This window comes from Mustela erminea, chromosome 15 (assembly GCF_009829155.1).
Source record: "Mustela erminea isolate mMusErm1 chromosome 15, mMusErm1.Pri, whole genome shotgun sequence".
NCBI lineage: Eukaryota > Metazoa > Chordata > Mammalia > Carnivora > Mustelidae > Mustela > Mustela erminea.
Window position 1 is genome coordinate 74,671,035 of NC_045628.1, and position 25,004 is coordinate 74,696,038.

The following is a 25,004-nucleotide window of genomic DNA, read 5'->3' on the forward strand; positions in this document are numbered from 1 at the left end:
TGAGCCATTGAGGCACCCCACATCTGATTATAATTCTAAATGGTTGCATAGTACCCCATTATACAGATATGTCATAACTTTTTAAGCCAATTCCAGTTTTTTTGGACATACACTTATTTCCATTTTTGCTATTATAAGGAATAGATTCTGCTATAGATTCTGCACATTGAAGGAAACAATGAACAAAACTAAAAGGCAGCCTATTTGCAAATGACATATCTGATAAAGGGGAAGTATCCAAAATCAATAAAGAACTTATTAAACTCAACACTCCAAAACCAAAAAAATCCAATTTAAGAAATGAGCAGAAGATATGAATAGACATTTTTCCAAAGAATACACACAGCTGGCTAACAGACATAGGAAAAGATATTCAGCATCACTCATCAGGGAAATACGAATCGAAACCACGATGAGATACCATGCCACACGGGTCAGAATGTCTAAAATTAACAACACAGGAGACAACAGGTGTTGGCAAGGATGTGGAGAAAGGGGAACCCTCTTGCACTGTCGGTGGGAATGCAAACTGGTGCGGTCACTCTGGAGAACAGTACGGAGGTTCCTCAAAAAGCTGAAAATAAAACAACCTTATGATCCAGCAATGGCACTGCTAAATAGCTACCCAAAGGATACACAAATACAGACTCAAAGGGGTACAAGCACCCCAGTGTTTACAGCAGCGTTATCAACAATAGCCAAACTATGGAAAGAGCCCAAATGCCCATCAACTGATGAATGGATAAAAGAGATGTGAGATAGATATATATATGTGTATGTATATATAATATATTATATATATGTATATATATATATAATTATGAAAAGATAAATACAGGAAAAGAGCAGCATCACTTACATGACCCTCCCGGGCTCATATATGTGTGTGTGTGTGTGTGTGTATATGTATATATATATATACATATACACACACACATATACACATAAAATGTATATATATATATACACATATACACATATAATGTATATATATATACACACACATATATATACACATTATATGTATATATAGCTGTAAGCTATATCTATAGCATTTCTTTTTATTTTTTAATTTAAATTCTAGTTAGTTGACCTACAGTTCAATACTGGTTTCAGGAGTAGAGTTCAGTGGTTCATCATTTACGTAGAACACCCAGTGTTCATCACAACAAGTGCCCTCCTTAATGACCATCTCCCATCTAGCCCATGCCCCACCCACCTTCCTCCACGAACCCTCAATTTTTTCTCTATCATTAAGAGTCTGTACATATAGTACAGACTATACATATAGTGTATATATATAGTGTATATATGTATATATTTATACATATAGTGTGTATATATATATACACACATATAATGTATATCTATATATACACATATACATACATGACCCCGGGAGGGTCATGTAAGTGATGCTGCTCTTTTCCTGTATTTATCTTTTCATAATTATTGATCCTACATTTTATATATATATATATATATATATATATATATATATATATATATAAAATGAAATATTACTCAGCCATCAAAAGAATGAAATCTTGCCATTTGCAATGATGTAGATAGAGCTAAAAGATATTATGCTAAGCGAAATAAGTCAATCAGAGAAAGATGAATACCATATGATTTCACTGATATGTGGAACTGAAGAAGCAAAACAGATGAACATTTGGGAGGGCAAAAAAGAGAGACGGGGGAAACAAATCATGACAGACTCTTAATGATAGAGAAAAAATTGAGGGTTCGTGGAGGAAGGTGGGTGGGGCGTGGGCTAGATGGGAGATGGTCATTAAGGAGGGCACTTGTTGTGATGAACACTGGGTGTTCTACGTGAATGATGAACCACTGAACTCTACTCCTGAAACCAGTATTGAACTGTAGGTCAACTAACTAGAATTTAAATTAAAAAATAAAAAGAAATGCTATAGATATAGCTTACAGCTAAATATTTGTACCTATCGTTGACTTTCCCCCTTTAGGATAAATTAGGCATACATGCATTTATAGAGCCTTTTCTATACATTGCCGAACTGCCTTTTAGAGAATATACCAGTTTATAGTCAGTGAAATTTACTGGTGTGTTTATTTCTTCATACCCTTGCTAACACATGAAATTATTTTGTATCTTTCTGGCCTAGTATTTGAATGGGAAACACAAGAATTTTTGAGGAAGTCCAGCTTACATTCGGTAACTGGCAGCAGTTTGAGTGTGAGCTGTTCCACTTGAACCCAGTGCCCAATCAAACGTGAGGGAAATGAAGCTACAAATTGAATCTGGCTTTTGCAGATTATGCTTATAAAAGGAGGAGAAGGTTGAAAATCACATGCTCAAGATTTAGGAATAGGGGTCAAACACAAAACAGTCAAACCCTTTAGTCCTGTAATTATACTTTTAGGAATTTAGCCTAAAGAAAATTCCCAGTAAAAGGAAAAAGCATACATATGTGAAAAAGTTTATTGTAGAGACACGTGGGTGGCTCAGTGGGTCGATCGTGCAACCCTTGATCTCAGGGTTGTGGGTTTGAGCCCCACCTTGGGTGTAGAAATCACGTAAAAATAAAATTGTTTAAATAGAAGTTTGTTGTGACATTACTTATATTAGGGAAACGTTATAAACAATTTGGCATAGGAGAAATGGTCCAAGAAATTGAGGTATGTCAACTTGATGGAATTTTATGTGGTTGTTAAATCAGTAATTATAATGATGATGTGCAAACATAGGAATATGTTCAAGTGTATCGTTAAGTGCAAAAAGAAGGGTAGACAATTTTTAGCATTTAAAATGATATGCTGGGGGCACCTGGGTGGCTCAGTGGATTAAGCCTTTGTCTTTGGCTCAGGTCACGGTCTCAGGGTCCTGGGATCGAGTACCACATGGGGCTCTCTGCTCAGCAGGGAGCCTGCTTCCCTCTCTCTCTCTGCCTGCCGCTCTGCCTACTTGTGATCTCTCTCTGTCAAGTAAATAAATAAAATATTTAAAAACAAAAAATCAATATGCTAGTTCCATCCCCATATATGAAGATCAGAAGAAAAGCTGAAACCAGTTGTAAAAGAGAGTGACACTGTTTGAAATTTTTCTTTAAATTCATCCTTATGCGATTACAAAGAAAGGTAACAATTTCAGAAGAGGTGGGGAGAGGTTCCTACAAAGAGACAAACAAATGTGCTCGAGGGACAGCCACAGAAAATGCTCGGTCAGCCCCTGGTAGTTGCTTAGGAGGCGTTGTGGAAGATTGGAAAGAAAGAGGCGCTGGAGGCGAATGTAGCTGGGCTTGAAGCCAGCCTCCACTTCATACCAGAAGTATGAGCCCAGACAAGTTATTTAACTTCCTACAGTTGAGTTTACATAGCTGTGAAAATGGATGAGTAATGCCTGCTTGTGCCGTTGTTGGGGGAGCGGAGCGAGTGTGCTTGGCAGCAGGTGTGAAGTAGGAGCCTAGCGAGCCGGGAGGGTCATGTTAAGTGATGCTGCTCTTTTACTGTATTTATCTTTTCATAATTATTGATCCTACAGCAGAGAGAAGGACATTCAGCTAAGAGACAATATCCGCAAGTGTGTTTCTCGCAAATGGAAACCACACGATTCTGTCCAGGACAGAAGGGAGTCAAGGGAACGAAGACTCTTTCCTCAGCTGGATGGTCATCCAGCCGACTTAATGGCATCTCTGTGGCCTCTCTGCTAAGTAATATATCTGGACAGCTTGACTGATAATGACATAGTGTGAAAAATATCCCAGTTGCAAAACTTCTGCCGCGCATGGCAGAGACAAAATTGGACATCAAAAGGTGAAAGCCAGAAAAAAATTTTGGAAAGTAGAGCATCTTCTATATTATCTGTCCCTATGTTATTTTTAAGAATTGGTGATACGGTGTAACGGGGGGCAAAAATTTAGTGTTGGCTCTTATTAATCCAGTGATTTGAAATCAGCCCAGGAAGAGCAGACTTCCCTGAAATTTGCCCCCTGTAGCCACACCAACACAATTTGCCAGTTACACGTGGATGTCCGGATTCTCTAGCACTAGGGAAAACTCAGGTGGAGAAAAAACGTCCTTACAGATCCTGAGCAGAGAGACTCAGTGGCTACCTGATGCAGAGAAAGCCTGTGACCTGAGAAAGTCTGTCTGTGTCTTCCCAGGGACTTCAGGCCAAGAGGATGGGGACAATTTTTCAATGACACCCACCCCCTTTACAGGGGAAAACATCAGGACCTGGTTTGTACCCAGCCCTCTCGGCTTTTTTCTTTTTCCTCTTCAAAAATCTTTCAGTTGTAATGGCAGCTCAGAAAACTGGCATTATTTTAGCATTAAAATGCAGATTTTGTGGCTCTCTTCTGCTGACAGATGTAATTTCAAAGGAAACTTCTTTTGCTGGGTATTCGCTGTTACACGGGGATTTGGAGAGTTAGTCTTCACTGTCTCTGCTGTCAGAGAAAAGGAAAGAAGAGCTGCTCTTTCTATCCCCTCTTCACTGTGGGCCTCTGTCTCTTTTTGTACCCTGGAATTATGGCAACAGGGGAAACTCCAGGTGGTTATCCCACCTAGCCTCTGGAGGCAGGCTGAGCTCTCCTTCAAACCTCCGAAACAGATGCTTGTTGGTCATGGTTGTAAAGCTCTCAGGATAGGCATTCTGCAGCCGCGCTTGTTAACGCATATCAGTGCTTAAACTTCTTTCATTTGAATACTTAAAAAAAAAAAATTACACCAACAATAGTAGAAACTTAAAAATGAATACTCCAAAAACCCATGCAAAAGCTCTCCGTCCCAATAAATCATCTGTAACCATGTTGCTACGTTTTAAGTTTACGGCAGACAGAGCTGAAATTTAGGAGACACCATTTTATAAAAACGGAGCATTTTCGAGGGAGAGTTACAAGTAAAATCAGTTCTCTTCCTCTTGGGGCAGGTAAGTCTTCACTAAGGGTCTTGCCTTCAGAAACCCCAGCTAAGAAGCAGGCCCAGCATTCTGCTCCTAGCTTCCAGAAGAAAATACCTCCTTGGCCCCTTCCCTTACTCTGTTCCACCCAGGACAGGCTTGCAGTCCACAGTTCATCAGCTGTGTCTTCTGGGGGTGAGGTGTTCCCTTCTGGCAGGTCCCCACAGTGTCTTTCTTGGGTTCAGGGTTGGCAAATAATGGAAAAGAGGCCAAACCTGGCACACTGCCTGTTTTTGTATAGCCTGTGAGCTAAGAATTTTTTGTTGCTGTGTTTTTTACTTTCTAAGTGGTTGAAAAAAGTGAAAGATGTGAAAATCACATGGGTTTCACATTTAAGTGTCCATAAATAGTTTTATTGGAAAACAGCCTTGCTCATTCATGTATGTCTCATTTGTCACTGTCTATGGCCACTTTCATGCCATAGATGATCGTGTTGAGCATTTGGGACAGAGACCGGATGGCCAGGAAATCCTACAATATTTATGATCTGACCCTTCACAGAGAAAATTCACTGGCCTCTATTGTAGAGCCTCCCATCACTTTGGAATCCATTTCCTCTCTTTCCCAAAGGGAGGGTCAGTAATCTCTCCTCATGGATATTTGCGGTCCTCACTCCCAAGGCAGTAGACACCGAAGACTGTCTTCTCTTCCCCAGTCTTCTTGTTGTGGGGTTGATCAGGATAGGGCTGGTTCAGGCAAGGTCATATTTGGAAGTCAGGAGTAAGGGACAGGAGAAGGCATGGGGCGGGAAGGAGGGAGGGGTCTCTTCTGGTCTTGGTCATTTGCAGTAGTCTTTAGGATATGAAATAATTAGCTCCTGCTGTTTTTCAGCTGTGAGATCTAATTCTAATTCTGGAGAATTAGAAGCAATAGGGCATGGGATGCAGGAACCAAGGACAAGTCCTCTGTGTGAGCTGTTTGGTGCTGTGTACGCTGCTGAGAAAGACTGGAGAACAGGCAGATCTGGGCGGAAGAAAGACTCAAGATTTCACTTCACATGAACCAAGTTTGTGATTTGTTGAGGGGACAAGTAGACAACTGGTCACCCCAGTCTGGGATGGAGGTCTGAATTGTGAGTTACCAGCAGATGGTTGTATGGAAAGTCTTGGTGGTGGATGACATTGCCAAAGGAGTGAGTGCAGATAGAAAGAGAAGACATCTAACGACTTGTAGTAGGCTCTTCAACATTTATAAGTCAGGCAGAAAAAGAACAATCTATGACGGCAGGATTCTGAATACAGTGCCTAGAATACACTCTGTGCTCTAGGTAATTCCAATTAACTAGGATTTCCCACTCCTAATATGTAGCACAGCAATTTCAGCATCACACCTACCTATCATTTCTCCCTTTCTCTCTTTCTCATCCTGCCTTTCCTTCTCTTTTCTTCTACCTTACTGCCTTCTTTTGTGTGTTAAGCCCATCAGGAGCACCCAGTCACCCCTACCATGCTTCAGTGTTGCTTACCTGCCTACAGCTCTGGGTGAAACTGGTGGGTAATGCTGTGAACTAGTCAATATATATATCTTTCTTTCTGTCTATATAGTTGCTTTCAAAATACGTTACACTTGTTCCTATCAAAACTTGCCTGCATTATGAACTATTTCTTTGGTCAACTAATGGTATTTTGATTCTAATCCTACCCTCTTACTAATGCCTCGCAACCCGGTGTCGTCAGTGATTTTTTGAGGAAGTCCTCAGTTACATCGCTGGAGTAAAGATAGGGAAGCTCGGCACCGGCTCCTGCTCTGACACGAGCAAGATCATGCGGGATCCTTCCAGGTTGAGGCTGACTCATGGATATGCCACCTTTTGGGTGATATTATTCAGCTCTTGGTGCCTTCACCTACGAAGTAAGTCTGTCTTCTTTCTTTCTAGCTCATTGGTAAAAAAAAGTCACTGGCAATGGAATCTGAGGTCATACTCGAGCACAGAGAGATTGTATCTCTCACTCATTCTTTATCTACATGGTGTATCTCTTCATCAAAGAAAACTGAATTGGTCCGCCAAGATTTGATCTTCACATACCATTGAGGTGAGTGCAAATTGATTGTGTGCTATTGTCGGACTCATTCACTACCTGGGGAGTGGACTCATGCTGTGGCTTGTTCGAGAGCTGCAGAGGTAGGAGGAGGGGGCTAGGGAAATCAGAGACCTGCCAAGACTCCAGACTCGAGGCCATTCTTAGCACCCGGCAGTACACCAGGAGCTTTACAGGGATGTGCTCGCTTCTTACTCCCAAGAGCTCAGAGAGATTGCTATGATACTTTTCCGTTTTCCAGGTAAGGAAACTGAGGCTCAGGAGGTAGACACCTCCTGCAAGGTCACATAGCTGGTGCGCAGCAGAGGTGGAACTTGAACTTCAGGTCGTTCATGTGGACTTTCAACAGTTATAAACGAGCCATACCCTGGGCAACATCACACTCTGGGAAACTTTTAAACTCCTATGGCTCCAAACACCATCTGGGTACAAATGACTTCAAAATTTGTAACTCTGCCCTCTGAGAACCAGTCCCCATCTCCAGCTGCCTTCCTGGACATTTCCACTTGGCCATGAGGCCAAAAACTGTAGCTCTACGTGTAAACTCAAGTAATCATCTTCCTCCGGGGACCCAGAACCCCCACTCCTCCCATCACTGCCGTGTTTCTCAGTGGCACAATATTCTTTCAGCCTTCTCCAGATCTGAGTTCTGTTAAGATCCTCCCCTGAGATTTTTGCTCAAAAATAGTTCTTGCTTCATCTCCCATTTTCTAGCTTTACCACCTTTAGCCTGTGTCGCCTGGGGCGTAGGTTATTGCAAAAGCTACGTCTTTCCCGAGCCTCTGCAGTTTAGACACTGCTTACTCAAGTCAGTTCCTTAAATGTATGGCCCTCAATTTTGTCTGTGCATGGGAATTACCCAGGAATGTACAAAGTACTATCTGAAGTTTGGGGTCTCATCTTTCTAGCATTACAGGGTTACTCATATCTCTGAGACCAGTGATGTTGTTCTAAGGCTCTATCCAGGAATTAAGGGTGGGGGGTGACTCTAGCCCAACTCCTGTCTTTTGGGAACAGATGAAGGCAAGCAGACTTGACTGCCAATAGAGAGTCAGGTAGTGAAATTCAGCATCCTAGCACCCCTCTGCCCTGCCACATCCCCAAAATTCCCCCTGAAGGGATCTTCTCTGTTTTCCAGCACCTTACTCAGGTGAATGATGCTTCTATGAGGTCTTTGACTCCTTTGCTAAATGGCCGTGCTTCAGCCAGTTTCACAGTTTACTTATTTTCTGACCAGGCTTTCTCAGAATTCTCTTGAGGAGGAGAGTTGGCTAGCAAATCTGATGAATTAATTCAGAATATCATGGTCTAATACGGTGTTTCCAAACGTATATTCCATATAACACTAGTACTATAAGGTGCCATCCAAGAAAAAAGGATCCCATGGCCCAAAAATTTTAGCAAATCTCTTAAAAAGCACTTTAGCATATTAAAGTCTCTGGGAAGGCCATCATTAAAAACTTCTGTTTAATTTAGTTTATTTGATTACGAAGTTTTCTAAACTTACTTGACTACTGAACTGTTTTATTTTCAAGCACCTATTCCAACAAAACTAAAATGCCAGGACCTTTAAGTCACATTATGATTTCAGAAACATTAAAGCAAGGGAAAAAATGGTCAAGGATGATTTCAAGATACACTGACTGTAACATTCCAATTTCTTGGAGACATTAAAACATGAAAGAATGTGCTTCTTAGTCTTAATTAAATCCAGTAACTTCCTGTGAGACTAGGATTTTGTGCAGCACCCAGTGGGGGAATCCCAGGTCAAGATAGCTGTGTTTTAACAGGAATGTTCTGAGAGCTCTCCACTGTAGGAAATGAGCAATGTGGTAGACAGGAGGGGAGAAGGGATACCCAGGAGCTGCCACGGGTCTCTGAAAAGGAAGGGGCAATGTCCTCATTGCCAGCAGTGTAAGCTCTGACTAGTCGAGGAATATGCTGACACAGTATTGGAGAGAAGACAGACAGACACTGGGAGAAGGGAAAAGTGTTCATTCTACCAGGCTTTCAAATTTTGAGGAAAAGGCTCTGGCTTGCCTGTTGAGAGGTATCATGGAAGAGCAAAAGATTTCTGTATTCTGTAATTAGGTGGCAGAGAACAGATAATAAGTGTCGAATGTCAGCTGTGTCTAATTTTGGCTGTGTAAACTCTACCGAGTTTCTTAACCTACCTGAACTTCGGTGTCTTAAGACATGAATAGAATTACCATAGTAATAACAGCAGCTATCTGATAGATTATACTTGGGCATCATGTAAGAGCTGATTATGATGGTCTAACCATGTAAGGCTTTCTTTTCTCACACTTCTTGGGAATTCTAGAAGTAGGTATTGTGGGGAGATATAGTGACATCAGGAGGATAATCTCTTCGATCCTGCTGTGTGATTCCTCTGTGTGAGGCTTCTGTCCTCATCAGGGTCTCCTGGTGGTCCCAAGATGTCTGCTCTGCCTCCCACTGAACTCTCCATTCCAGGCAGGAAGGTGAAGTAAGGAAAGGAAGAAAGAGAAGCCCCGAAAGCTTGCCCAGAGATCCCTCGCCAGCTTGCAGCTAGAACCCATTGGTGAGCATCATTCCACACGGTCACTCTTAGCTCTGAGAGAGTTTGAGGAGGCAAGTGTTAGTGGGCCCTTTGCCACCGCGATTAAAATTGGGAATCTGTCAGAGAGAAAGGAGGCAAATGTGGACACTGGGTGAGTACCTAGGTATTCAGTGCTGTGAGGGCTAGGAATGAGATAACACGCGGGTATGTGCCCAGCTCTGTGCCTGGAAGAGAGTAGGCATGCAACAAGTTTCTCCCAATGCAGAAAATGGCTGATCTCTTCCCCCTTCTTCAGTGGGAAAATATGTTGTAACTTGTGGTCATACCACCAGGTGGCATGGAACCAGGAGGGAGCCAGAAATTTGGCTATGAAAGCTTTGGCCCAACACACACAGTGGAGAAGAATGGACAGGACGTCTTGGGACAGGAAGTGCAGGTGGACACGGGTGGATGCCGGCTTGTAACCAGGACTGCGGAGCAGTCGTCCATACAAGGTTCTACTTCAGGGGGAGAAAAATCTGTGTTTGGATTAAAGTCCTTGCCTGACTCTCCCGGCTGATGGGTCTTGTCCCCTGGGCACTCCCAGGGGGAACACTGCACAAATCACTTGTACCACTTAATGACCCTACACCTCTTTTATTGTTATTTTCATGTGTTTACAAAACCCAGACTATGAACTCCTTTAAGACAAGGCTTTGCGCCTTGTTTATCTTTGCGAGGTTGCCAGGCCTAATCTTTCCAATGGTTCAGGACCTTTGGGAGCCTGCCAGGTCAGCCCGGAAGTGTGGAGTGGGCCTGGGGTAAAGGTAGGGCAGCACCCCTCTGGTAGACAACACCTGCCTCCAGGCACTCACTTTTAAATAACAACCAAGCAAACATTGGGAAACAAAGGGTTTTATGGCAACAGCTACTAGTACTGTCAACACACACACACACACACACACACACACACACACACATGCACCCGCTTGCACTTTATCTTGTGCCTCCTGATAAAGTCCACACTCGGGAGGAATTATTGTCAAAAAAGCAAACTCGAATCTGATCAAACTTCTTGCTCTAACTAGCAGTTTACAGGAAAGAAGGAGATAGGGGAACATGTGAAATGTTACCACAAGAATGCTCTCAGTGAGATCCAGACTGTGGGAAACGCTAGTGGACCAAAGGACCCTGTTCTTTCAACAAATCAATTGTGAGGGGAAGAAAACATGTGAAGGACAAACCTATACCTTAAAAGAGACCAATTGCCATATATGCTTTATTTGGTTCCTTATTCAAGCAAACTATAAAAAAATATTTGAGACAGTGAGAGAAATTTGAACTGACTTGATTAGGGAATTATTGTTTAAGGTGCAATAATGATATTGTGGTTCAGTTTTTGAAAGGATCCTTATCTTTTAGAGATGCATACTGACATAATTTAGAGATAAAATGATACTAGAGATTTGCTTCAGGATAACACAGTCTGTATAGAGGGGAGTGGACAAGATGGGGGTAAGACTCACTAAAGACAAATGGCTGTGGAAGCTGGGCAACAAGTGCAGAGAAGGTCTTTGAATCACCTCTGATTTTTGCTTATGTTTGAAATGTTCATAATAATATAATAAGGGGAAATCAGTGGGCCAGCCAAACCTAACCCATGGCACATGGAGAAGAGTTTACCATGCATCTGATGGAATTCAAGCATGTGGACCTCTCACTACACAGGCCTCTTCCAAGAGAATTTTGTATTCATGATTTTTCTTCAAAAGGGCTCCCCTAGTTTCAGGCATCACAAAAGTTAGATCTACTCCTAATGGCAGGCAGCCAGCTGACTCCCATTTTAGGCATTGAGTAAGTGTTCACCAGTATAATTTTTAAAAACACTTCTTTTTAGATTTATTTATTTATTTGAAAGAGAACGAGAACACACAGAGGGAGAGGGAGAAGCAGACTCCCCACTGAGCAAAGAGCTTGATGTAGGACTCCATCCCAGGATCCTGAGATCATGACCTGAACTGAAGGCAGACGCTTAACGGACTGAACCACCCAGATGCCCTGAAAATTCTTTCTCTCTTTCTTTTTTAAATAAAGATTTTATTTATTCAGTTAAGACACAGAGAGAGCGAGCATGAGCAGGGGAAAGGGAGAAGCAGACTCCCCGCTGAGCCACGACCCTGATGTGGGACTCAATCCTAGGATCTGGGATCATGACCTAAACTGAAGGCAGATGCTTAACCATCTGAGCCACCCAGATGCCCCCGAAAATACTTTCTAATGAAGATTTTTCAAATTTGCACAGAAGTAGGCATGATGTATAATGAACTTCATGTACCCTTCTCCCAGTTCAAGTTATGAATGTTTTGCTACATGTACTTCATATTTTCCTTTCTCTTTCCTCCTCCTCTTTCCCCTCATCTTCTTCCTGCTTCGTTTTTACCCTTAAGTAGACCCTTAAGTAGTTCTATATGTTTCTCCGTTTTCTTTCATAACCACAATATCATTATCAGATTCAATAAAATTAACAATAATTCTTCAACATTATCTGAGACACAACCAATTTCCCCCAATTGTTTCAGAATGACTGGTTCTTAAGCAAACGTCTCTAATCAATGCCAGAAAGTGGAAATCAGAGCCATTAATGAATTCTGTGCCCTTTCGTGTTTCACGTTAAAGCCCCATTTTCCCTGCCATCACAGGTGGTACTGAATGAAAATATTGACTGGGAAAAAAAAAAAAAAGAAAATATTGACTGAGCCAGCCCTTTTTGTAAAATGGAGTAGTGCTCGTAAAATTTGTATCATTGTGTGTGGGCTGCCTGGGTGGCTCAGGTCATGATCTCAGGAACCTGGGATCCAGCCCTGCACCACGGAAAAATAAAATCTCTGCTCAGCAGGGAACCTGCTTCTCCCTCTCCCTCTGCGGCTCCCCCTTGCTGGTGTTCTCTCTCTCTCACACACCCTTTTAAATAAATAAATAAATAAATAAATAATCTTAAAAAAAAAAAATAATTGTCTTTAATGATGGCCACTGAGGTTGAGTAAACAAGGTATCACTATATTGGCTAGAAGAAGAGCTTATTTAAAATATAAATAGATCAGGGACAGCTGGGTGGCTCCGTAGGTTGGACATCTACTCTTGATTTTGTCTCAGGTTATGATCTTGGGGTCATGGGATCCAGCCTTGCCTTGGACTCTGTACTCGATGGGAGTCGGTTTGGGATTCTCTAATTTTCCCTCCCTCTACTCCTCCCCCTCAACTACCTCTCTAAAATAAGTAAATAAATAAATAAAACCTGGTATTTGCTGTCTGTTCCTTGTTTCTACAGACAACAGCTAGCATTCTGCCTTGAGTTGTGACCTTTATTTTTTGCCTTGCCACTCTATTTATTTCATGTATCCTTTCCATCCTATGTTATGGACAGAACTGTGTCTCTCCAAATTCATATTTTAAAGTCCTAAACCCAGACATGACTATAGGTGAAAATGGGGCCTTGGAGGTAATTAAGGTTAAAAGAGGTCCCAAGGGTGGACCCCTAACTCTCATCAGTCCCCAGCCTTGGTGGCCCCTTGACCTTCAACTTCTTGGCCTCTGGAACTGTGAGCAAATAAGTATCTATTGTATAAGCCTTCCAGTCTCCGTTTTTTTGACCAGACTAATACTCTGTGTAGACTATGCGATGTAGAATAGAACATATATGCTACTCAGTATACTGAGAATACTTCATTTTAATAGCTTCCTAGGCATCACAAGGTTAAGGACCAATAAATGGCATGCGGATACACGTTTGTGCGCACACGCAGACACACACATCTTCAGATAAAGGGCAATGAGGAAGAGGGAAGGGAAATAGTCACCATATTTGAAATGAGTGGGTCTTTAGGGACCTTATTAAGAACACTGCTTCTGTGGCATACAGAAATAAAGTATATCTTGGAAATTATCTAGACGCGAATTGACTTGTACTGGACACTTTAAGAGGTTGTATTAGAAGGGAAAGGACATGTAGAGTCAATGTCAATTTGGGTTGGTATGTGCCTATTTTAAGCAGAGGGGAATAAATGAATGGGGAACATCGAATGATATAAGATGTTAAATGTGGAAGGAATCTCAGGAAATCATCTGTCCATCTGGAAGATGAGAGTGAATGCTGATGAAGAGGAGGGTCACTGAGTTCACAGTAGAGAAGAGGACTGTTCCCCCCAGTGGGTGCAATTCTGGTCCTTCAGAGAAAGCTATAAGGGAAAGTCATGATGTGGGAGGTGGAGGAAATTCATGAGACAATGGTAGTGTGTTAGGAGCACTCGTATGACTCCGATCATTTCCAAAGACAAGTTCAGTGAAGAAGTGAGTAGAATGTAGGAGGAGGTGACATGTGGGCAGTGAGGGTTGGAATTAAAGAGACAAAGAGTCTTCCTGAGTTCTTTGGCTAGGATGACGACTTTACTCTCCAAATGGGGAGCAACAGGTATAAACCTGGCAGGTTGGAAACAAGGGCACCTGTCTCTGACCCTTTCTAAAGTAATGTTGAAGAGTTTTCTTAATATCTTGCTATCAGTGATGTTCTTGGACCAGAGAAGTTTCTTAAACAATATAGAAGTCTCTGTATACTATTGGGTCCGCTTTAACTGTTCTAACCTCAGTATTTCAGAGACTCTCTTGCTTAAAAGTCTCTTTTTTATACCTCTGTCCAGATGACTGCCTGCCAGCACTTTTTCCCTACTCACTGGATTCATTCAGTGCTGTCTTCTCTCTTTCTATTCCCAAGCTTTTAAATTCTGGCCATCCTGGGTTTCACCTCATTGACTTTTGCCTACAAGATAGATACAGAGAAGACAAAACGACTTTACGTCTGAATGGCAAGGCCATTTTCTCATTGCATAAAGCTAGGAGGAATCTGAAAATCTATCTAACCCTACCTGCTCATTTTATAGACATTGATGTGTGTGTGTGTGTGTGTGTGTGTGTGTGTAGGGGGCTCGTGTTCTGTGGTCAGATGAATACAGAAAGTACCAAGTTGAAAAAGTCAAACAGGTGCAACCACTTTAGAGAACCATTTGGCAGTTTTTATAAAGTTCAGTATGTCTGCCCTCTGGCCCAACAGTTCATCTCTTAAACATTTACCCAAGAAAAATGAAAACATATGTCTACAAAAGAACGTGCACAAGAGCATTCATACCTGTCTTATTCATGGTAGTCAAAACTTGGAAACAACCCAAATGTCCATTGAAAGGATAATGGGTAAACAAATCATGAGATGTGTATACACACACACACACACAAATGGAATATGGCACATCAATTAAAAAAATGAATGAACTACTGATATACACAACAACATTGATGAAACTCAAAACTCTCATACTGAAAAAAAAAAATCTCATGTTGAGCAAAAGAAGTCAGACAGCACTCCCTCCACCCACCACCAGAAAATCCATACATGATTCAGTTTTTTTGTTGTCTAAGACGTAGCAAAACCAGACTATAGTGATGGGAAGTCAGACACTAGCTGTTGCTTGACGGGGATTTGCAGGAATAGCGAAATTTCCTGGGGCGTTGAAAATGTTTTCTATATTTTGCTTTGGGTGGTGGTAGATTGAGTATTCAACTCTCAGTGCTCACTGAACTGAACACTTAATGGACTGTGCATATGCTAATTATACCTCAATTAAATCTTTTAAAAAGTTAAGCATATTTCTTTACTATGGGACTTCTCAGAAGTGTTAATCAAGTAAATATACATGGTACATCTTTAAGAAGGAGACAGGGTAGGGAGTGTTTCTTAAACGTATTTGAAGTCAGGCAGCTCTTTGGCAGGCGAGAATTCTACCACTGAACCACCCATGCACAGGCAGCTCTTTGAAGGAACATGAGGGAACAGAAGATATTCTAAAGGATGTTTAGGCTTGCACATTGATCTTAGTGCATTTCACTGTGCTGTTTCCTGTTGCTTAATTCCTTCCTTCTGCTTAACGTAGGGATGGAAGGCTCATGCAAATCCATCCCGCAGCTGGTGAGCTGTGGTCCAATACTTCTGCCTTCCCATTGGATCACCACAGTCCATTGCCTTCAGTGGCAACAGACCCAGCTGACCAGGGCAGAGCATGGCCATCTGATGGGTTTGCAGGAATTTTTGCCTGGAGCAGTCACCTAGATCATGTATTCAGCCATGTACACATCCATTCACTAGTTTCCAACCCACATTTTTTTTTAAAGATTTCATTTATTTATTTGAGAGAGAGAGAGAGAAGTGAGTATGAGAGGTGAGAGGGCCAGAGGGAGAAGCAGACTCCCTGCTGAGCAGGGAGCCTGATGTTCACAACCCCAAGATCGAGAGTGGCATACTCCATGAACGGAACCAGCCAGGCATGCCTATTCAATAGAAGCTTTAAAATAAGTATTAGTAAATTTAAAATGGCTCCCAACTGAATCCATAAATGGCAATAAAAATTTAAAAATACAATCTTAAACTAAATAAATATAACATTGCATATCATGGGCATTTTGAATATTATGTTATGAGAAACCGGATCTTGTTTAAATCCATAGAGCATGTTGATTTTTTTTGTTTTTTTTGTTTTTTTTACGCAGACAATTGACATCATTGTGCTTAGGCTGCAAGTTCTTACCAGATTTCTGTGGGTTGTGGTTCCAATGTCAGTTCCATTGGCAAAGTCTTTGCAGCACTATTTAGATTTTTCCTGAATGCTCACCATCTCATGGTTGGTCTGGGGTCCAGATGGTGATGTATGTGTTAGCTCAGTCCTCAAACTCTTTCTGCTGTTTGTGGTCAAATTTAAGCATGCAGAGCTTGGGGTGAGACCCCCAAATTAGCAAAGAACTTCATGGGTTTGTTTTCCCAACCTCCTTTCTCTCCCTGATCGCTCTGGTATATTCCAGTTTTTCCTGGGTATTCTCCTTTTTGTTCATTCATCCAGAAGTCTAGGGTCTCATTTACCCTGCTCTTTTGCATAATTCCTGTGACTCTGCCCATGGCCCGGGCCAAGGGGTAAGTGCACCCACAGAAGGAAAAAGGGTTTTGGGACCATTCCTCCTTAAACTAAAGAGGAAGATTCCCCTTCCTTAGCATTTTCTATGCTGTGGAACTTCCATGCTGCTGCCGTCACTGCCGGAAGACTTCCTTCTCATATCCTGACACTGACCTAGCAGGCTTCTGCTAGAGCTCTGTTCACAGTGGTTCTCACTTCTGGATTTCGGATGGCCTTGAGTCCTGTGCAGGGATCACCAAAAGGAAAACAAGGTAAATCCACAGGCAATTTAAAGGTTCTTTGAACTCATGTTTTCTTCCTCAATTGAGCTGACACTTTTTACTCTTTAAAAAAGTTCTCCAATAATAGCTCTGCATTGAACGCAGCTCTTATAGCTGTATTCAATGGGAGAAATAGGATGGAGTGTGCTTACCCCATCTTACCCTGAAATAGAACCTGTGCACTGACTTCCGCTGAGCCATTTCTCCAATATCCTCTGGGCTTAGGACTGGGGACACTTTCCTAGCTACAAAAGTAGAATGGATATGTCATGATCAGCATTTATGATGGTACTTGTCAAATATGTGAGTTTTTATGCTTGTGTGTTTATGGTGCTAATTAAGTGCTGAAAAAAGATGTGGCTGGCTATTATAGGCAATACAAAAGGGGTCAAATCCTTGTCCTAGACTATGGTGGAGGTCACCAGGCTCTTATCTCTAGTCACTGCTGATGGGAGCACAGCCCTCTCCCCGGTTCAGCAATTATGGTACTGCGGGTAACAGTGGGTCTGCAGCTCTATTCCTACTGGTCTTTGGGCACATCAAATATTCTAGATGTGTTGCTGTCAGCCCCAAATCTCTTTGTAGGTCTCTTTGAAACTTTCTTTTCTTCTCTCTTCCACCAGCCCTTTTATGGAGTAATATGACTTTAGGAAAGAGTGATCGGAGCCAAACAACAGAAGGGGACAGTGGCATGTTTATACGAAGAAATGAGGTTCTTATATGTTGCACGTGTGATGATCTAGGCTGAGGCGGTCTTCGGTGCGAAAAAAAGCTGCAGTGCAGAAAAGTCTTAACTAATAAAGATATAGTTGTTCTTGCCAATGTCACCCAAGGGATAAACATCCTGGCAGCCATAAAATCTAATTAGTCCTGCCAAGGTGAATGAAGAAATGTAAAGATTTGTAGCCCGGGTCTGACTAAGCCATCATCCCGAGAATGTCTCAGCTATGCGTTATGGGTCTATTGGAGGATTTCAATTTACCTGTAGTAGGTTTGCTTTCTTTTCTTCTACTGGAGGAAAAGCATTCAGTCGGGTTTATTGTTTTGGATTTATTTTCAGGGGACTAAAACCGTCATAGCACTCCCTCGAAAAAAGTAAAAATACCAACCACTTGCCAGTCATCCCCCCTAGGGCACGCAGCCGTAAAGGAGATTGCTGCTTACAGAGTGGCAGGGGTCAGCCTGGTGGGTGCCCAAGCTGAGTCATTTGTGAATCCATCTGTGGTTGCAAAACATGCTGAGAATCTAAGAAAAAGTCAGAGTCTCTGATAAAGAGACGTTTAAGTATTAGAATATTTCCCTTTTTTATATATTTGGTGAGTCTAAGAAACATTAATTCTCTCCACGAATGTTCACTCAGTACCTCTGAGTGACCAGTTAATACGGCGTAGGGCACACGCTAAGATCCTTTCTTTCTCAGGGCTCGTGAGGACACGATAGGTCTCTTGGGTGGCCGTGTCTGAGCCTCAGCTCAGCCACCAGGTCAGAAAGTTTAGCTCAGTCTTCAGCTGCGTGGGTTCCTCACTTCCCACATTCATCTGGTTGCCAAGTCCTCCTGATCCTATTTCCCAAATGCTTCTCAGATTTCCTTTGTTTTCTCTGTTCCACTGTCGCTGGGTTTTCTCAGGCTATTACTGTAATTGCCTGGACTGCAACAATTTCCTCCCAACCCAGCTCCCGTCAAGTCACATATCTGAGCGCATGCCTTCCCTATTCAGGGTTCCTTCACGGTTCCTTATTAGGCCCCAGAATAAGGCCTAAACTAATTCCTCAGCACGTTACCCTGGCCCCGGCGTCAGCCCCGGCTTCTTCCCCCTTAACGTCTGTCTGCTACTGGACCTGTGGTATTAGCCGCTCTCTGGGAAGGCCATTGTATTTCCTCATCCCCATGACTTTGTTCCTGCCATCTTCCTGTTTTTAGTTCTTCTCTCCTTCTCCTGCCTCATAAAATCAGATTTGTCCTTTAACACCCAGCCCGAATGCTCTCTCTTCAGTGTGGCCAGTCAGTGGTGTTAGCAGCCATTTCTAAGCTCCTGTGCAACTTTGTTTAGATATAATTAATTCATTCATTCATCCATTCACTTATTTGATCGTTTATGTGATGTATTCAATTTAAATAATACTTTGTTACAGGGCCATAAGCCAGCTGCTGAGAATGCAAAGGTAAGACATCATTCCTGTCCTTTCCAGATGTAGTCCAATGGAGAGTTGAATTTGAGTATAAACATACGCAACGAGAGAAAATATAATGGCTTAAGGGATAATGGCTTAAGTGTACAAAGGGGTGTGTGTGTGTGTGTGTGTGTGTGTGTAGTCTAGGAGAAGCCCTTAATCTGTCTGGGGGGTTCTGGAAGAGCTTCCAGAGTGCAAAGCATTTGAACTGAGACCCCATGGTGAGTGGGGAGGGGAAGGTTTGGCCTGGTAGACAAGTGGCAGGTGGGAATTTCGGGTAGAAGAAAGGCACAAGCAAAGACACTGAGGTGTGACAGAGCAAGGCAGCCATGAGGCAGGAGAGCCCTCACGAACAGAATGCATGTGGGCGTGAGGTGGCCATAGACTCTGTGGAAAACAGGCTGCACGTAAGCCCGCCTGCCTGCCTGCCTGACGACCACAGATACCACAGCAGAGGCTGCAGGACTCCTCCTGCACTGGGTGGGAGGTGAGAGTTTGCACCGGGATGAGATTCCAGGAGCAAAGCATCTCGGGAAGATGTGTGCTTTTTGAGATGCAGCTAAAAATGCCAATTTATGGTAAAGTCGGTTTCAACCATTTTTAATCTGAAGCGTCCTCTCACTCCCCCAAGTGAGTGCAGTGTTAGTAGAAGAGCGAGGTGTGTGTTTCTTGGTGCTTGGGCCAGTATATAATTAGGTCTTCCCACTCGCTCTTGCTTCTTCCCTCTCTTCCTGGAAATTGCCAGAAGATAGTACTTGAGGTATGTAAGTGTTGTTGAACATTGACTGGAAATAGTAAGTTCTAAAACTTAAAAATAATTAGAAGATATTCTATCTTGTATATATATGGAGAGAGATATAACTAGAAAACATATATCTATAACATATCTATATATTTTATGGAACTATAAAAATATATCTATGAAACAACTACACTTATTTTATATTTAGCCACGTGGTTCTTCGTTATGTTTCTGCTTCCCACCTGCTCTGTGAGCCATGGCTTACACACACACACACACACACACACACACAGCTTCTCCACTCCTGATGTAACACATGACTGCTGGATCTGGACCAGCAGTCTAGTCCCGCACTGGTTCAGAAGGTGTCAGGTGGGGCTTGAGCATCTGTACCTCTAGTTAGTTGTCACACAAGTCCCCAGATGACGCTGAGGCTGCCCAACAGGAGACCACCCACTCCAAGTGGGGCTGCTCTATGTGTCACTATCCCCATCATTAAATTCAACACAGAAAACACTAATCCATGTGTTACTTGCTGAGTTGAAAGGCATTTCAAGGGATTATCAAGACTAATCATTGCTTTCAATTACTATCCAGGGCACAACTGTGTCTCCTCCAAAGAGGTATTAAGCAAAAGCAGATGATTGCAATTTTGTGTCCTGATACTCATAGAAATAAGAGGTTGGTTGCTCTGGTTTTTACATTTTGTTAATTTAGCATAAGAAATTATCCCTAATACAATGTGAGATATTTTATCCTACACATAATAAATGATACAGTCTTCTAAACCAATAGTGAATGTTGTGGGACTAAAGTAACAGTTAAACTTTTGTGTGTGTGTGTGTGTAAGATTTTATTGATTTATTGGACAGAGAGAGAGAGAGAGATCACAAGTAGGCAGAGGGGCAGGCAGAGAGAAAGAGGGGGAAGCAGGCCCCCCGCTGAGCAGAGAGCCTGATGCAGGGCTTGATCCCAGGACCCTGAGATCATGACCTGAGCGGAAGGCACAGGCTTAAGGCGCCCCAGTTAAGCTTTTTTTACTTGACCTTCAATCTGCAATTGTCGCTGTTCTATATGTTCAATAAGACTGTTTTTTTCTTTTCAACTTTACCAAGGAATCATTAAGGTAGAGTCAATTTCATTTACTTAAAAAGCATTCTATCCTAACCTTTTAAACCCTATGTACTAGGGTAAAATGAACTAGGGTAAAACCCTCTGTACAGGGTAAAATGAACTATGTACTAAGTTACCAATGACTTATTAATTTACAAATATTCATTATTGCAAATAAAAAATAATTTAAAAAGCCCTACACAATTGGGAATACTATATGACCTTCAGAGGGAATGAGAAACAAATATGATTTTATCTTACTGCCTGGAATCTATTGGACACAGGATGGAAAGGCAAGAGAGAGCAAACGGGAATTGGGATGAGGTAGTACACCAGGACATCGGAAGAGCTTCCTGGAAGCCTGTGGGGACTCTGTCCTCTAGCATCTAAGAAGGGGGCTGGGAGGAAGCAGCAGAGCCCAAACACCCTCAAAACCTCAGGAATGCATCCCGTGCTGAATTGGGCCCAGTGTGCTCAGACATCAGAGGATTAGTCTAGGGAGAATTTGGGCTATGAGAATGGAGCGAGGGGGCCAAATCTTTGTCATGCCTTTCCCGCCTGTCACTTCTTGTTCCCAATGTCCTCACCTTGGTCCAGGACCTCATCACCTCATACCTAGATTATTACTAAAAGCCATCCAACTGTTCTCCTTTCTTCTGTTTTCTGCCCACATGAAGCTGTCTTTTTTTGTTTGTTTTGTTTGTCTGTTTGTTTAAGATTTTTTATTTATTCCACACAAAGAGAGAGATCGCAAGCAGGCAGAGAGGCAGGCAGAGAGAGGGGAGGAAGCAGACTCCCCGCAGAGCAGAGAGCCCCATGCGGGGCTCGATTCCAAGACCCTGGGATCATGACCTGAGCCAAAGGCAGAGGCTTCAACACACTGAGCCACCCAGGCGCCCCCACACGAAGCTGTCTTGCACGAATCTGGGCTGGTGGCACTGCCCACCCACCAAACCTCAGGGAATCTCAGGATGAAATGACACTCTTCAGCCTGGCATTAGAGACCCTCAGCCATAACGCCTGCCCTGCCGTAGGAGCTTTGTTCATCTGTCTCATCTGATTTCAAACACAAATTGGCTGTTCCTGAGGAGGGGCTCTGTTTACTTACTGGTGCCTTCCCAGCTCTCCTTCCGGATGGAACTTTCCTTCATGTTCTTCCCCTGCATTTCATAGTCTATGTGCAGTTCTCTATCAACTTTACGTACACAGCAAAGACCTGATTTCCTCAGTTTTTGTAGCTCTTGTGGTCCAAACTACTTATTTTATACATAATCGTGAAACTTTCGATTTATACTTAATGTTTTGTGAGTGTATATTCTGTATTTCAAATGCAGTATAAACCAGTGGCAGTCCAGGGACACCTGGGTGGCTCCGTGGGTTAAGCGGCTGCCTTCAGCTCAGGTCATGATCCCAGGGTCGTGGGATTGAGTCCCGCATCAGGCTCACTCCCCTGCTTCTCCCTCTGCCTGTTCTTTCTGCCTCTCCTCCTCCTTGTACTCTCAATCTCTCTCTGACAAATAAATAAAAATTCTTTCAAAAATCTTAAAAACAACAACAACAACAAAATAATAAACTAGTTGTGACCAGGGACCACACTGTAGAAAGCTTCCTGGATGAAGGATTGCAATGCGATAAAAAAAAAATTTCCTAAGTGTGTAACTCGATGGCTTGTTGAGACTTTTCACATAAATAAACCCACCAATCCGCAAAACAATCCTTTGTTAGACCATGTGTCTTGTTTTTATTTACTTATTTATTTATTTATTTTTAAAAAGATTTTACTTATATGACAGAAAGGGAGATCACAAGTAGGCAGTGAGGCAGGCGTGGATGGGGGGGCAGGCTCCCTGCTGCGCAGAGAGCCTGATGTGGGGCTCGATCCCAGGACCTTGAGATCATGACCCAAGTCCAAGTCAGAGGCTTAACCCACTGAACCACCCTTGTTTTTTATTTTTAAAATATACTAAATATTTTTATAGGCACTGAGGGAGATGCTATATGCAGTGATAATTATAGCGAATATTTTTGGAGTTCTGACTGTGTGTGGGTCAGGCACTGTGGGTCTGGCTGGTACTATGGTTATTCCCATTATCCAGCCTAGGAAACCAAGGCACAAGAAGGTGAAGTCAGAGCCAAGGTCAGACAGCTTCGGTTAGGCAGCTGGGCCTGGTACCCAAGAGCCTACCCACAGCGCACACTATGTATCATTTGTAGAAGGAACATGTGAGATGTAGACTCTGTTGAGAAATAAGTAGCAGAATTGTAATAATTAAAGGCCAGAGAAAGAGATCTTGAAGACCATGTAGGGATTTATGCCTGACAGATGGTGAGATGGAACCTATCTTCTGTATAATGAAGGTGTTACAGCCTAACGAACTCGGGAGAGACAAGAGTTCATTATCTGCAGGGCCTATTTTTAGATGCTGTTTCTTATGTTATTATAAGGAAAATGGAAAGTCTCCAGTTTGATTATGATAGGCATGACCTTAATTACTATTTTTTTAAGATCCTTATCCAAAGTCTGTGCATTTTGCTGAGTTTTTCATTAAAAATCTCCTTCTTGGACTTAGCAAATGCTTAGTCTTTTCCCCTTCAATAGTTGGAAATTCTCCCTTGGGGGTCCTAAGCTCTTTAAATATTTTTAGGTTGCCAACTTTCTTCTGTTGGCTCTCCGGGAAGCAATTTGGTTGCAAGGCCCCTAAGAGTAGTCCAGCTCCATCTTTTGGAAACCCATTGCATCACAATAAAATGCCGCCTAATTATTGCCTTTGTGGGGTCCCAGAGGCTGGGTATTTGTCTCCAGGCTATGCTGTGGACTATAAACTCTTCTCAGATGAAAGATAAACATCTTCATTATCTAACTCTCCAGGTCTTATAACAAGCGTTTACTCCCATCAAATTGTTTCCAGTCTTGGGAGGAAGCTGATCAGATGAGACAATGTAATTCATCCCCAGATAATTTCTAATGGGACCAGTGTAAGAGAATGTCCCTTTCTGGTGATGCCCAGATCTAAAGAGGGATCCCGAAAAATCAATTCCTTTTATTTAGCTTGTTTCTTCATTTCTTGTATGAGAAGGAGTTCAGAGGTGAGTAGTGCAGGAACTGTCACTTTGTTTCCAATGAAGATGTAAAGTCAAAGGTCTGGATTTTTGCTGGATATTTTCTTCCAATAACGACTTCTTTAAGAAATTTGAGTCCATAGCTAAACCTATATTTTTATTGGAAACTAAGTACTTTTAATAGACATGAAATATTGCGCACCAGAAAGGTAAAGTTTGCTTATTTGGTTAACCCTAAAATGAAACAAATGGAGCACTATTTGCAAGAGCACTGGAATTAAATGGAAGATTCTTTCCTTGTCATCAGCGGGAAAAATTACAGGATTGGCCGCTTACAGATTTCATGCTTCTGAGTTTTTTTTGTTTGTTTGTATGTTTGTTTGGTTTTTTATAAAGGTATACAATTTTGTAATCCCGATGATGTAGGAACTTACAGCAGAATGTTTTTAAGAAGCGAATCTTTGTAGAGAAACAGTGACCAGGACAGGACTCAGTGCTGCTCGGGCTTCTCCTTCAGGTTCACCATCTTTTCCCTCGTACACATACTGCCCGCACTTTCCGCTGATACTAGCTCCAGAAAGGAGGTCAGCTATGGATGCAAAGCAAAGACTTTAGGATCTTTGTGGTTTAGGGTCCAACGCCTGGACCTCTTTCCCAAGAGACCTCAGACATACTCTGCTTATATACCTGCCAGTTCTGGAACAAACCTGAAGTTTCTACAGTGGGGATCCCCAGTCTTAGCCTCAAATTAGAATCACTTGGGGAACATAAAAAAAAATGGATGCCCGGGCCCTTCCCCATCCCCACCCACCCCACTAAAATTTTAATTGGTCCCAGTGGGGTCTAGACACCCATGTATTTAAAGTAGTCCAGGTGAGGTTAACACGCTCTAACATTGAGAATCTGCTGCTCTAAGTTCTCTGTGAGAAGAGCGAGCTTCCTTCTCCTTCACTGGCCTGCTGTAGAGATGGTAACAACGGGGATATCACAAAGGCAAAAATATTCGCAAAATTATTGAATGACTGCAGTGAAACACATCCTCAAAGTAAAAAGATGATAAAGAGTCTTCTCATTATTTTGCTAAAAAAGATGGCTAAGATCAGACATCTGTGTATTAGCATCCCAGTTACAAAGGACTTTCACACAGA

General features: G+C 42.3%; 1 long non-coding RNA gene across 2 annotated transcripts; it reads left to right on the plus strand.

The window, feature by feature from the left end:
* Positions 1–3,013: 3,013 nt before the first annotated feature.
* Positions 3,014–11,419, plus strand: LOC116574174. 2 transcript variants are annotated; one of them, XR_004279141.1, is made up of 3 exons: positions 3,014–3,463; positions 6,816–6,972; positions 7,220–11,419. It is a non-coding gene; the product is annotated as an uncharacterized LOC116574174 (long non-coding RNA). The 2 variants fall into 2 exon arrangements; XR_004279142.1 differs by having other exon boundaries at positions 9,853–11,419.
* The last annotated feature ends 13,585 nt before the right edge of the window (positions 11,420–25,004 follow it).